General features: G+C 43.4%; 1 protein-coding gene and 1 long non-coding RNA gene across 2 annotated transcripts in view; one reads left to right on the top strand and one right to left on the bottom strand.

Moving 5' to 3' along the window:
• The window catches only part of FOXO3 (forkhead box O3), an 89,670-nt gene that overhangs the window by 45,451 nt on the left and 30,014 nt on the right, over positions 1-14,205 (top strand). The window lies entirely within an intron of this gene.
• On the bottom strand, positions 7,304-13,001 carry LOC137470648 (uncharacterized). Its single transcript, XR_010997173.1, has 4 exons — positions 10,141-13,001; positions 9,131-9,213; positions 7,888-7,949; positions 7,304-7,673 (listed from the first exon to the last, which is right to left on the bottom strand). It is a non-coding gene; the product is annotated as an uncharacterized lncRNA (long non-coding RNA).

Consider the following 14,205-nt stretch of genomic DNA (forward strand, 5'->3'; position numbering starts at 1 on the left):
TGGTCATATGATGGCCACAGTGTGATTCACAGTCTGTGATGTTGCTTTATTTAAGGAGGAAGGGAGGGACAGAAGGAAAAGTCTATTTTTATTTGTTTGTTTTCTAATTACTTGGGCTGTTTTTTCTTTGACTCAGCAACTCTGAAGAGTACATACTGTACTACAGTAACCAGCAGTCAGGGCTGGGAAATGGAGCGATGGTGATAGTAGAAGTAAATATCCTGCATTCTCAGAGGGATTAGGAGGAGATGGAGGATTTAGTCTCGTTATGGTTTGGTGTGGTGTCACAATCCCTCTGCATCAGTGCTGTCTTGTATGTAATCTTTCAATCTGTATTTCTCAAGTGAAGTATGGAGAACAACCAAGCAATCAGAGTAGTTTTGTTTTCACTTTATTTTTTTTTTCCATTTATGAAATACATGTGTTTAGGTGATGAAAGCATTCACCTTGCCCAAGAAACCATGCAGCAAACAAAATGGGTTTCTTCTTTTCAGTACTTCACCTGACAAATACAGTGCTTATGGCCTGTCTGGAAGTGTGTCCTAAGAACAGGGAGGAGAGTGATTTTGATTGGCATGAAATAATTTGATAATTGACATGAAAAAATTTGGGTGACATGGAATACTCCCTACCTTGTGATGTTTTCCTATCAGTCTGCATGCTACACAGCAAGAGTTGTACTCATCATGGCACACTATACCACTCAAAATTGTTTGAATCCCAGCTTCCAAGGTAAGCCCTTACTACTTTTAAAGGTGTTAAATTACATTTGTGATTTCAAATAATGAAAACGCTCAAGGCTGTAATGGATTGCAGGTGATTCTGTCTGCAATGGAAAGAAGTGCAGCCTGTGGACTGCTTTGTGCAGGAAGGGATCCTCACTAAAGCACTTGTCATCTTTGTGTCCTGGGTCAACCTGCTCCGTTAATGCAGGACATTCACATGTCAGGGTACATTAAATACAAGACTTTCTGGCTCCTTAGGGGAACAGCCTCACTTTACTGAGAGCTGTTCATTAGAGTTAGTTGGGTGCAAATTTTAAGCAGGATGTGAATTTTAAGCAGGATATCCAGGCAGAAGAGCTGGTGCTGATGGTCACTGGGGAGAAAATTCTGGAGACAGTCTTTCAGAGATGCATGGCCTCTCAAGAACTGGGAATTGAAAACTACTTCTTACTCTATCTCATGGGCTAAAAGCCCTGCAAAGTGCATTCTTCCCCTTTGCAACATGCTTCTCTGAGAAGTCTCAAGTGATGAGGAGGCTTTGTGGAAAGGCAGTGGGCTTCTTTCACAGGTAGCAGCTCCTATCTGGTTCCTTTCCAGAGACTGCTGTTATAGATTTTTAATGCTTTATTCCATGCTCTTGCTTCTGATGTTCATCACAGTACTGAAAAACCTAAATATGCCCTCTTGCAGCCTTTAATTACGCAATAAAAACTGTGTCCAATTTAAAGTCTGTTCTTTTACCAGAGAGGGTGACCTGATGATGGCATTCTCTTGTGAAGAAACAGGACTTCACACTTGCTGTTGATGGCCTGCCTTCCTTCTCTGTTCTTTACTGTATTTTTTTCATTTCTCTGATGATTGTAATTGCACTAAATGCATTTGATAATGCAGAAGTGACCTATTTTGTGTACAGTTCAGCTGATTCCGCAGTTGCCTGTATGGTTTCCTAGCAAAGTTCTTCAGCTGCTCCTTGACTTACAAAAGCCTGACAAGTTAGGCATGGCCAGCACAACATACTTGAGGCAAGGAAAGTTCGAGGTAATGGAGGAGGATGAGCCATACAGGTGTGAACGCATTGGACCAAGTGTTAGTGAGGCAAGCTGGAGGAACAGATTGGGATGAGTAGAATAGATGTCATTAAACATATTAAACTGTTGGAGGCCCTTTATACAAGTTTTTTAATATCCAGTGACATGGCCAAACATTGTGCCCCTGTAGGCTCAGCAGTTAATGTATGGTACCTCTGGCATCTGCAGTACCTACTGAACTATAAAAAAAATAGATGAGCTGGGACCCATTACCATAAACACTGTCTGCCGCACTAACCCTGGTAACAGATTGTTCTGTGCCTCATTAAAAAGGAGATAGCGCTGTCAGAGGAGTCAGGGCTTCATTTTGCCATGTTTGCTACATAATCAGTTAATTTTGCTTAATAGTGCATTGCATTGCAGATGTGCAGAAGGGCAGAGCTGCTTCCTTTTCTGCATAAAACCTCCACTCTGGTGCAGCTGCAATTTTAACGAAGTGTTTTACAGCCAGTGAGCTGACCTTAGTCACTGTCCCTGCCTTGACCTGTGTTGGGCTCTCCCAACAGTCCTCTGGACAAATGGCATGCTTGTATGAGTTCAAGGTACAAGTTCCTGAGAAGTTAGACACAGATTTGTATGACAGTGGTCATTCAGTGTCTGCTGTACTTGTGCATTTTTTTTTTTTTTTTTTTTTTGTAATCTTATATTAGGTACTGTCAAGGGTTTCTACACATTTCAATGGAAAGTACTTAGTGCCTATCTTTCATCTAAGCATTACTTAGAATGTGAAAGTTAGCATTACTGATTTCCAACGAGATGAATTGAAATATGCCTATCTTAACATGGATCTTTACATTTTACTTTCCTTTGAGTGCTGCTTTTGGGCAGATAATTAACAAGTCAAATAAAGTAAGACAAAACATACAGGGAAGCCAAGTTTAGACCCCTGTTTAGGAACAGCTCATTAAACTTTACAATTCAAGGTTTTAGAAGATCAATGTGTTACACAGTAAAACAGCGTATGCAGGAATTAGTGCTAATAGTATACTGCCTAAATTTGTAGTGAAACTGGGTATATGTAAATGGTTTTCTTCAGATGAAAATTAATGTATTCCAAGTATGTAAGTATATTCTGTACTCACATATCCCAGTCTGAGAATATTATAAGGATATAAATATAACTGAGTTTATAAACTCTGTAGTGTGGTGTGAACATCTTGATTAAAAGAAAAACCCTGCAAAAAGTAATGCTAGATGTCCAAAGGGCCCTTGTTTAGAAGAATAGGTACACATGTAATTAAGTTAATCTGCCTTCAGAAAAGCAAGCAAGCAAGCACCTACTTAAATCTAAATGAGCTTAAGTTGTGTTTACTTCAAGAAATACTTAAGTATTGTAGTGAACCATCCACATAAAAGATTTTCCCCAATAAAGACTTGCACGTACACAAAAGGAGAAAGGTATTTCAAAACCTAGGTATGATTATAGGTGTAAGCACTGGATTTGATTTTAGAAGAACCTTGATTTAGAAGAACTAATTGAAATTCTATGAGTGTGTCTTGGGTCCCTCTGAAAGCCGTGGCTTCTTTTAAATGCTAACAACTGAGGGAGGTGCTGGCCCTTACAAACTGATTTCACAGTAGCACACCCAACACCTTGCTGGATGTTTCTCCCTAGATGCTCAGTGTGAGGATGGAACCTTCTGCATATGATTTCTCCAGTACTGTCAAGTGCGCATCACTTTGAATATTTTTGAGCTGAAAATTCACATCAAAATGCCAGTGTGTTTACAAACTTCACTGTTTATCACCCAGGGAGATTTGCAGAAGATAAAGGGTGGGGTGGGGGGGGATGATAGTTCAATTGCTGTGCTGTGATATGACAAGCAGAAGAACCTTTTGGAAGTTAGCAGGTCCAGGTGAGAACTTGAATTCATAGGTGCCTGACTTGGCTCCCTACCTGAGTCCAGATATCCTACATAGGAAGATTAAATCTAAATTTTGAATCATGTCCTTTCTCTGCTTTTGAAAGATGAACCAAAACTTTTTAAAAAAATACTTGAATTTGCAGTGCTTGGTTGATTTCATCTGAAGCCGTGGCTGTGAATTCCCAAGGTGGTCTCATGCTCACTGAGGCACGATGCAGAGCACAGAGAGGAGCTAAAAAGAATGAAGAAAGAGACAAGTGGACTCTGAGAACCCTGTTTGGAGCAGTGCCACCCAACATGAGCCTGCACTCGCATCTTGGTGGTGAAGCTGTGTGCAGGCAGGCAGCTGCCTAGACAAAGGAGCTGCTAAGGGTAAAACGATACACTCATGCAACCACCTAATCATCTCCAGAAAATCCAGGGGGACACTCCAGGGGCAGGTCTGGGCAGCAGGTCTGTTTCACAGCTGTAGCCATGGAGTTGCTGTGCTGCTCTAAACCGATTCCTTTAAAGTACAGGAAGAAGATTTGGGCTTGACTGGGGTTAGCTCTTAGGACAGTAGGCTGGAAGTCTTGTTCGTGCTCTGTGGCAGGCAAGTCTAGTTCTGATGGTTAAGCTATGGGGTCCATGGCCACGGGCAGGCAGTGGTGCATGCTACTTCCAAATTGCAGGTTGCTCAAATCAATTGTTTTGCATAATGGGGTGTACAGAATCTTTGGGATACTATTTTTTTAAATTTTATTTTTTATTAAAAATTACTGGCAGCAATATGCCCTTCTGAAGCTGGCATACTTCTCCATTAGCCCTTCCACTTGCACATAGACACATACAGTCAAACTTGTGCAGAAGCACGTCACATGCAATTTGTATTCTTTGTTTGAGACGCAGCCTATAGACAAAACTCGTTTGCTTCTCCCTTTTGTGGCATTAAGCTGTTACTGTGGGGATTTCAGAGGTGCAGCTGGGTTAGGCACCTGATCTCTGCTGACTTGAGTAGGAATCAAGGCATATGCTACTGCCTCTGGTGACTGAAAATCTCCCCACAGGTTTTGGCTCACTGAAAGCTTTTTCATTTTGTTTAGAAAAGGATGAATAAGTCTTAAAATAAGGAGTATGTTCTCTTTTGCTCGTTGGGGGTGAAGGCCTTATTTTGTCAAAACTCTTAGAACTGTACCTCTTTTTTTTTTTTTTTTTTCCCTGTGTAATTTAAATTTCTTTTAATAGATGCTTGTTTTCTGAAGTGCAACTTCAGCTTTCCCAGTGCTGATGAGGAGATTAATGGTCAGGATCCCAGCTGGTGCTGCGTTCTGCACCCGCTGCCTGGGGTGCTGGGCTGGGAACAGTAGGTGCTGCCTGCTTTGCTCCTGCACAACACCTTCAAAGTTAATCTGCTTTTAGGCTTGTTTGCATTCCCTTCTTGAACAATGTATGCTGTGTGCATTGTTTGCTTTTCAGGCTTTTAGTCAAGCAGAAAGGCAACTTTTGCACTTACTTTGTGCCAAAAGCGATGAAAGTATTTTCCCCATGTTCATATTTGGACTCAGTAATGAGCTTAACTGTTTTGAACTGCTGTAAAATAAGCTCAGGGAAAGAGTTTAAAAATTACTGTAGTTTAGGCATGCACTGAAATGTACTTCTGCCTTACTGGGAGGTGGACAGGTATTTTGTAGGGAAGGGCCACATGAAGGCTCTTTCACTGGGGTTGCTAATGACAGGGCACAATAGCCTCACTGCTGCCTTATTAGCTCGGTATTACAAACATATTTCACAGAGTCTCCATCAATAGCATTGCCAGCTTTCAATATGTAGCAGGAGAAGCAAGGTGACCCTTAAGGCCTTGACTCATGGCGTTGTGTGGCAAAGCTCGCACCTTCTGCAGGCCGGGCAGGCGGCCCTGCCGTGTCGTGCCAGCGGAGGAGGCTCGCCCTGGAGCGAAGGCAGTGGCAGCATTGGTCCCACAGCCCTGAGGGCTGTGTCAGGGATAGACAGCTTTGTCTTGTGGATAAGGCAGGAGACACAGTCTGATTCTGTGGGTGGGGATTAGAGCCAGAGGCTGACAAAGGAGCATACTGAATGAGTCTGTATCTTGGCCATGCACCTTGCTGGATGGTGGCACCCTTTTGGGAGGTGCTGGTGAACCTCCCATGCCGACAGTCCTGGGCTACACTTGTGGAGTGCTGTCTACCCCTCCCAGGCTGGTTTTTCATGCCCTCTGCACACAGGTGATGATGCTGTATCAGGGTCTTCCTTCAACCTGTGCTCTTTTGGAAGCGCTGGCAGAGCCTTTCCCTTCCATCCTGCTAGACAGACAAGTTTCAGCATTCCCCTTCTCCTGCTGCAGCAGCCTGGGGAGCGAGCCCTTTGGGGGGCTGGGGTAGCACCAGGGTGGTGGGTGCACAGCCTGAGCCCTGGCCCCTTGGGCAGCCCCCTGATATGGTGTGAGCATAGTCAGGTGACTGTTGTGGCTTGAACGCTTACTCACATCCCCTTGGGTCTGGGCTCTAATCCTGGCTTGAAATTTTATATTGACAGAGTTAATTCCTGACTGCTTCAGACTGCAGAAACTGGTCTCTGATAAGGCTGTGTTTAATAAGGATATTCGTGGTAAAGAGCTTTGTTGGCTAGACAGAGCTTTACCTTGCTGAGCTCTGCTCTGTCAGATGAGAAGGAGAAGGTCCCCTCCCAGTGCGCTCCCTTCTTGCAGCCTGGCAGTGTGGTGGAGTAGGAGACACAAGGGAGTTGGGGGATGATACCTCTTTCTTCCTGACAAAAAAATAGCCACTAAATATCTTTACACAGTTGGCTGGAAGCAGCACACAGAGCCAGAGTAAATGTACTCTTGCAGTAAGTCTAAACTCTAAAGTAAATGCCAAAAATAAAGCAGCCCGCCTTGCTTTTTCCACCTTACATAGCAGTTTCCAACCACATCAAGTGAAAAGTCTGGGTGGGTGTATAGTGTTTATCATCACTGAGTAATGCACATTGCATTAGCTGGGACATTTGTTTTGTACCTGACTACTGGTTTAAAAATAGTTTTAGTGAGGGCAGGAAAGATTATTTAAGTTTATATTGCCACCTAAGAGATAGGAGTGTATTTCTGATTTGGGGAGGAAAGTGGGAATGTAAGGAATACTTTTTTCTATATTTTTTTCCTTCCCCCTTCCACTACAACTGTAAGTGGGTTGAAAGAGTGTGGAAGTGCAGTATCCAGCAGTGCAGTCTCACTTTCTGTATGATCATGTCAGAGGGGTTTCTATGCCTGCATTCATCTGCAACAGCTGCATCATCCAGTATTTGAAAGCTGTTTACATAGGTGGTAGCAAAATCTTATGTCCAGAGCAATGAAAAATTGTAAACAATTTTCCAGTTTGTAATTGTATCCAGTAAATTGTATCCAGTTCTGGATACAAAAATATATCCAGAACTATACGGTCACTGATACATGGCCAGAGATGGATTGAGGATGTCCATGAAATTAGGGTGAGAGGCAAAGTTCAAGTCTGCCCTTTCTTTACAGCCTCTAAAAATCAGAAATATACCAAACACAGACCCAGAGGATATGTGAGAGTTAGCAGAAAGGGAATGCTGGTGCATCTGGAAGTGCTGGACAAAGAAAACCTTGTTACCTTGCGGCGCCTTAGCCTTTGATGCATTCATTTCAGTCACAGGATGTTCAAGTTTAGCCAGGAGTTGGCAGCCAGATGGACCGCGAGGCAGTTCCCACAGTGACTCAGTCTAGGCGAGCATGAAGAGTCATTCACATAAAGGTAACATATTACAGTATTTTATTAGAATTTTTTCCCCTGGGTTTTCATGTTTTTGTAGTAGTGCTTGGGTTTTTGTTCATGGTAGTTTTCCAGTTGATCACTGCTTCCTGCCTTCTCTTCTACCTGGACATGCCTCCACCTCAGTGGAATGGAAATAGAGGGCTTCTGTTGGCCCGGTCCAACGTCTGGCTGTTGTTGGTGGCCAGGTGGCCTTGCCTTTTCCAGGACCTGTCAGGCAAAAGTACGGTCAATGTGAAAACTGTGACAGCGTCCCTGTATTTCCTCCCCACCTCTCCACTCCTTTGCTGTCCGTGCTGGCATCATGGAGGATGGAGAAGCACCTGTGATGTGTGATTTAAGGCATTTGTCCTGCTGCTCATTGCTTGGTGTGATCCTGTTTCTGCATTCAGGCAAGCTCTTTAGGAAGAACTGTTTCACTTACCTTTCTTTCTAGAAAGCTGTGGTCTTGAGGCTGTATCACATGGTGGCAATGGTGTTTTTTTCCTAAATGAGGAAGGTAGGAAAAGCACTGTATTTTATGCCAACTTTTCTCAAGAGGAAGCTGAATAGGAAAGTTTCTCCTCTGAGTCAGGGTAGACAGATTTCTCATTTGGACTGAGATTTATCAGTTTCTTATCTTGTCATTTGATTCTTGCTAAATTGTTGCGGAAGCACCAGAGTGAGGAGCTAGTGATCTTTTTTAGAATTAAAAGAAATTTAAAAAATGAAGGAATGAAGGTTTAAATAGTTTATTCTCTAAGGCTGAAATTACAGATATTAAGTGCTTTGTCTGTTTTATTGTTAGACAAACCATTATTGTTTGTTACAAGTAATTTATTTGAGAAAGGCAAGAAGAAAGTCTGTAGCACCTTTTTGTTGGTAGAGATGAATTATCATGTTGTTTCTATTACTAATTCCTTTTCTCATACCTTTCTTCCTGCCTGCCTTCGCCATCATTTGGGGCATAAGTGTTTGCTTCCAGTCATCTTAATAGAAACACCATGATCTTGAGATAAATTTCTGCTTTTTCATATGCTATTATTATGATTTGGTTTATTTCTCTGGGTATGCAAGGATGAGAAGAGAACAGCTTGCACAGACCTTGAAATCCAGGCAGTGAAAAGGGAGAAAATAAAAAAATATCTTCAGGAAGAGAGAAGAGGAGAAAATCATGATGGTCCAGCTTCAGATGTCTCTGTGCCTCACATGAGCAGCAGGGCAGTTCTGATCTTGGGGCCTCTGAAAGAAGCCTTAAGTGTCAGGATGCCTCACTAGCCTCTACTCCCAGCTTGGACATCCAGGATGCCTAAAGGTGCACCGTGGGGCTTGTCCCTCTCTTCCTTGCCCTCTATCCCCAGCTTGGCATGCATCTGCAGCTGAGGATGTAGAGGGAGTATGCCCCAGTACTGGGATGGTTGCTTCAGGGATGTGTGTATTGTTGGTTTGGTATCAAAGTAGTTTTAAGAACAACCAGGCAGGCAAGACAGCAGCTGCTGGTAAAATAACTTTGGGAAGGTCCCTCAGGAGGGATTAAGATACAGTGCCGAAGCTATTAACTGGGAAGATGCTACCTCCTCAGCTTAAGTTTTTTTTGCCAGTTTTAAGGAGGAACAGGTCAAAGGAACTGCCACGAGTTAAAAAAACTCTTCAGGCAGAAAGTAGGCAGTTGTTTGAGAGCCACTCACCAGGATCAGACACCTTGCCTGTAAGGTTGCAGGAATCTCAGCTTCTCAGCAGCTCCTGGAACAGGTATTGGCATGGGACCAAGCTAGGAGAGACAAATACCCTCTTTTGAGTCAGTTTTAGAAAGCATTACACTGCCTACCTTCTGTTACTAGTAAACCATATCTTGATTTGAGAAAGCTGTTTCATGGGGTCACTGTCATCAGTGGCCAATAGGACTCGAGGTCTCTGCGTGCCACTCCTCAGAACTGTGGTCACAGAGCCTCAGTGGGCACTTTTGGACAGGGAGAAAGGATGCAGCCACACTGGAGAGTGTCTGTTGCAGCTTGATGCTCTGTTGTACACTGACCTTTCTTGTTCACTGAAAGGTTTGTCAGGCTGCCCAGGAAAGTGGTGGAATCATCACCCCGGAAGCGTTTAAAAAATGTGTGGATGTGGCACTTAGGGACATTGTTTAGTGCTGAACACGCTGGGTTTAGGTTAGTGGTTGGACTTGATGATCTTAGGTCTTTTTCAGCCTTAAGGATTCTGTGATTCTATGATCCCTGCATACCCCAGAGGGAGCAGTAAATCCTTGCTGGCCCTTGAGAAGGAGGGTGCAGTGAGACTTGGGCAGATAAGGTCAGGCACTTCCCAGCCCTCCAGCAGCAGCGCTGCATCTTTTGGTTGAGGCAGTTATGGTGACACGTACCTGCACAGCCTTCAGCTTAAGGCATATAGCTCCAGGACGCCTGAGCTTTTGCAGTCTATTTTGAAGTCGCTCCTGCCTTCTCTGAGGGTTTTTAAAAATATACTTTTCCAGTGAACAAGAGTCTCAGTCTTTGCCCTTGTGCTTCCTCTCCTATTGCACTCCAGAAAAAGGAGTTGCTTTGCCTCACTGGCAGACAGTCTCTCATAAATCTCTATGGGCCAGATGGTTCATCATTTATTGCCCACTTTACCCCACAAAATATTTTCACATTATTCCTGTTACTTGCTGGTCTGATTTTCCTATCCATTTCCCCATTCTTACCCAAATATTTATCCAAGGCCTTTCACGCACACAAAAAATCCTCAATTTAGATGCATCAGTTTTGAAGAAGTCTGTATCCTCTGCTTTGGGTATGGTTTGTCCTCCTTGACTTCTCCCTTATAGAAATTGGTGTTGCAGAGAAATCTGTGGCTACTGGGTTGCCTCTTGCCTCTGCTCTCTTACATGAAGCATAAAGCCTCTGAATTTAGGAGGCTTAAACCGTGTCCTTTCCTGGATCTCTTCTGCCACGTGTCATTTCTTGTATGTGAAGTTGTTTATTTGGCTAAATTATGGCTGTCTCTGGCTTTTGCTATCTCTGCAGACACATATGGTCCTGCTGATAGAGTCGTGTGTGTCTGCCTCAGATTTGTGGGTGACAGTGGCATGTGCAGAAAGAAATGGGTGGAGTCGGCCGCACTGTACAGCGTGCAAGGCTCTGCAAAATCCCTATCTCTGGGAATTCCTAGTCAGCTCTTATCAGTCACGTCCCGATGCAGTGAGTTGTAGAAATCAAATTAGCAGACAAGTCAATTGCTTACGTCAGTCAGAAGTTTTGCGGTGGGGATGATGTGATAGCCCAGGGCCCTTCGCTGGGTAGCCTTCCTGGGTTTGATTACAAGGGCTCTAACAGAGTGAAAACCTGACAGTGCAGTTTTGCTTCTGTTCTTTTTGGTTTTCCTTCTTTCTTGCTCAAAAGATTTTTTTCTCACTGTTGTTTGGGGCAAGCAGAGCAGAGACTGTGTCCTTGTTATAGAAGTAGAGAAAGCTCTGCCCTGTTATTTTACAAAACAAGTTGTTATGGCATACTACATGGTTCCTCACATCACTCAGTCATTCGTTAGTCTGTTACTAAATGACAAGCATACTAAATGACAAGCTAAAAAACAGAAGACAGTACAACAGTCCATTAAAGTTCATATAGGATATCAAATATTCAAAGTAAGGGAAGTAAAAAGAAGCTGCTTGCTGTAAATACTAATACCTGTAGTTGCATAAACATAATGAAGAAGTGCTGTACACCACCAAGCAGTGGACTGCTACTGACAATTCCACAACTCCCTGGGAATCCCTGTAGTTATTTATTTCCAGAGAGCTGCTACCACTTCAGGGAAAGGAGTCTTTCAAAAGCTCCAGCCTGTCATGTGAGCCTCTTCTCCTAAACAAACACCTTGGCTAACTTGAAATTGGAGGCAAGATCAATTACTTTCAAGCTCTCGGTGTCATGGAGTAACAAGAAATGATGTTATTAATTTCTTACATCCAGGGCAAAAGCAATGGACCTCAGGCTTAACATTTGGGAGAGCTTTTTTTTTCTTTTTTTTTTTTCCCCTGTACTGCTTTCTCTAGACAGTTAACATCATATGCCATTATATCTTCTAGTAATTCTTAACTGCCTTTGAAACTGCAAATGCCTGTATCGGCAAACTGGGACTTAACTTCCCAAGCACGGACAGCAGGCAGGCTTTTAGGTTTTTTTAAGGGCAGGACTTCTGAGTAAAAGTATCAGAGCTCCCATCAGATCTTTCAACAACAAATCCCAAATTCAGTTTCAGCTTCATCCCACCTTTTGGAAGAATATCCAGCCTTAAATGCAAAAACTTAAGGCAATGGAGAATCCACCCCATCTTCAAGTGTGTTTTTCAGAAGGTTAATTACCTTTGCTGTTAATATGTACACGCTATTCCTGCTGTGGTTTTGGTTTCCAAATACTTGGGCCTTTTTAAGGCTTTGTCTGCTATTAATATAGTCCCCAGCCTCCTCTACCTAAATCTGTAATAAATTAGTTTTCAAGGCTTTTGTCTGTAGTGATTCTAAAAATAATTTCTTATTGGAATCCAATTGAATCCGAGGGAAGCAAGGTGATAATCAAATGATGTCACCCTCACGTCTTGCACTGCATCTCGCTGCCTGCCAAAACTAGCAACTGTTGCTATGTACCCAGGGGAAGGTGATACTCCTAGCCTTTTCTTGGTGCTGGAAAGCTCTCCTTTCCAGTGCTTGTCAGGCTGCTGGGAGCTGCTGATGTCTGTTCCAGGCTTTTCATTTTACCCTTATGTGTTGGGACAGTCATGGAGAAATGCATCCTGTAGGATGCTTGGGATTTTTCCTGTTCCCTGAAGAAGACTGTTTCTATCAACCACTGCAAATCTGGAGGACTGATGTGATTTAATCTGTTAAGTGGCTGTATTGCAGTGCTTGGGCTGTAGGGTGGAAACCTTGCTGCAAGTATGTGTAGCAATGTCCAAATAGCCATCTAACAGGACAGTGGCATGACACCATCACATTTCCCAGACATTTTTCTTCTTTTTCTCAATAGCTTCCCTGAAAACTTGTCTCATGGGACTCATCCCCCAGCTTTTCTCTAGGTACTTCCTGAAGTTAAAAATACCTCACCAGAAGAGCAGAACTCATTGTCATTTGACACATGGGGGTCCAGGAGTTCTTTGATAACAAACCCAGAAGTGTCCCCAGGTGACTTCCATGCACCTGGGACTCAGGGGGGAAACCTGGGAGTAAAACAAGACAAATGTTCCTAAGGCTCCATCCGGTTAGTGCCAGTGCATCTTGGCAGTCACTCCCTACCCTGTCTGCATTTAAAAGGGATTGCTTGCAGCTTTAGTCTTCATTTTGCTATAATAATTGTTATCTAAACATGCAAACACTGTCTTTGTGGTTTTGGGAAGCAAAAGGGTGCTGAATCTCAGGCAGCCTGAGGTACAATCCTGGACTTCGTGTTTTATTTCAAACATGCATGGATGCAAATAGCATTGTGCTGAGTTCCAGCAATGTCCTAATTCCATGGATGGAGTGGGGGACAGAGAGGGGCACGGCAGAAGAAAGCACTCTGTGTTCACTGACTGGTGTACCAGAATGATGGGGTAGGCTTGAAGTACCGAGGCGTTCTATGGTGTCACAATTCCCAGGGACTCTTTCCCAAGCATGTATACTGTCCCTGTATATAGCAGCAATCCAGAGCTAATTGACATGTAAGTGCCACGGGGGAGTAAAGTTGTTTGAAGTTATTACTTTGTCTTTCACCAAGTGAAAAAATCCAAAGTTATCCAGATGGAAAAAAGGAGAGGAGGAAAAAACCAACAGACTACCAAACTGTGACTTGTTCGGACTAGTTTGTGAAAGTATCTTGAGGTCATCTATCCTGAAAACCTTTGAAATTTGAAGACTATGGACTCTTGTTTCTTGGCACTCTGTCGATTCCTTCTCCTCCTAGCTGATTCTGCCTAACAGTTGCCCTTTTTTTTCCACTTTTAAATACCCTGAATCACAGAGCTTGCTCATTTTCTTCATTGAGATCTAAGGCCTTAAGGACTGTGTTGAAGTAATGAAGAGGACAGCATGTACTGGACACTGCAGCCAAGGGAGAGGGGGTGTGGGCAGAGGGAAGAGATGATCCTGCTTCCAGGCTTTGGTCCTAATCCTGCAAACTTTTTCTCATGTGAAGAGTCCTACAGAGGTCAGCCAGACATTTTGCACGAACAGCAACTTATTTGCTACTTGGCATCATGCTCGAATTATGCTTAAAGTAGTCATAAAAACACGGTCAGAGTTTGTGATAAGGCGTGGATGGAGTGCTTTAAGCCAGCTCAACAGGGAGTCTGCTGAAGACATGCGTGGGATTAATTAAATAGAAATTTTGTGTGTTTGGCAAGCATGGCTGGGTTTGGCTAAACTCTAAGACTCAGAGAAAGTGTTTATATAAAAGAATATATAAATGCAGTGCCGCCAGTGTCCAACATGCATTTCCTGGCATTGCACTCAAGAAGGAAGGCTAGCACATGATCTTGCCAGGAATTATCTGCCCAGGTGGCCCGGTTCCCTGCATGCCAGTATCTTGTGCACTCCCATGTTTGGCTATCAGATCAGGAGGCAGCGTTCTGAACCACCCCATGATCATGTTGCATTTGTGATTACATTGTTGGCTCTTGCAGTGGGAACCATTTGTTGGGGCCTGAAGGTGCAAAAGCAGCTCTGCTGGTGCAGCCCTGATTCAGGGCTATTGCTGGCAAACATGATGTTGGGTAAGCAAGCAAAAATTTCATCCTGTTG

Source organism: Anomalospiza imberbis, chromosome 3 (assembly GCF_031753505.1).
Source record: "Anomalospiza imberbis isolate Cuckoo-Finch-1a 21T00152 chromosome 3, ASM3175350v1, whole genome shotgun sequence".
Taxonomy (NCBI): domain Eukaryota; kingdom Metazoa; phylum Chordata; class Aves; order Passeriformes; family Viduidae; genus Anomalospiza; species Anomalospiza imberbis.